The following is a 599-nucleotide window of genomic DNA, read 5'->3' as shown; positions in this document are numbered from 1 at the left end:
AAGAGCAACTCACATCAGCAGCGCACCAAATGCTGCCTTTGCTCTACAGAATCAATCTGTAGATGCTCCTCAGGGCTGGCATCATTTATTAAACTCACTCTGTGCCCATGGCAAGCAGACGGCAACATGGGCACGGCAAGATGGGGTTCAGTCACACCTGGTGCCAGGAACAGGTAGCTCAGCCTCAAGCAGCTCAGCCACTCTGCAGGCCTCCATGTCCTGCAATCCCAGAACGACCAGATAGCCCTGATCCCAACTACATCTTCTTCTCATTTTTCGTCCCTTTACCAGATTTCCATTTCTGTCCCAAAACACTCCTGTATTTCTTTTCTTACCCTTAAAAACACAAGGGCTGGCTTTTCAAAATGCCAATTAAGCAAGAACAGAGGGGAAATGACACATCAGGAGTAAAATGGAGCGCTCAATCCTCTGGCTCACTAATTAGGATTTATGTACTGGAAAAATCCAATTCCTGGCACCGGTGAGTTAATAAAGAAATGAAAAAATGTCTGGAAAATTGGAAAAACTAGTATAATTGTCTAAGAAAACTAGCACATCTGGTCATTTCCCCACACATTGTTATTAGCACCACAATTATT

Source organism: Pygoscelis adeliae, unplaced genomic scaffold, assembly GCF_000699105.1.
Source record: "Pygoscelis adeliae isolate BGI_AS28 unplaced genomic scaffold, ASM69910v1 Scaffold130, whole genome shotgun sequence".
NCBI lineage: Eukaryota > Metazoa > Chordata > Aves > Sphenisciformes > Spheniscidae > Pygoscelis > Pygoscelis adeliae.
This window is presented reverse-complemented; position numbering follows the sequence as displayed.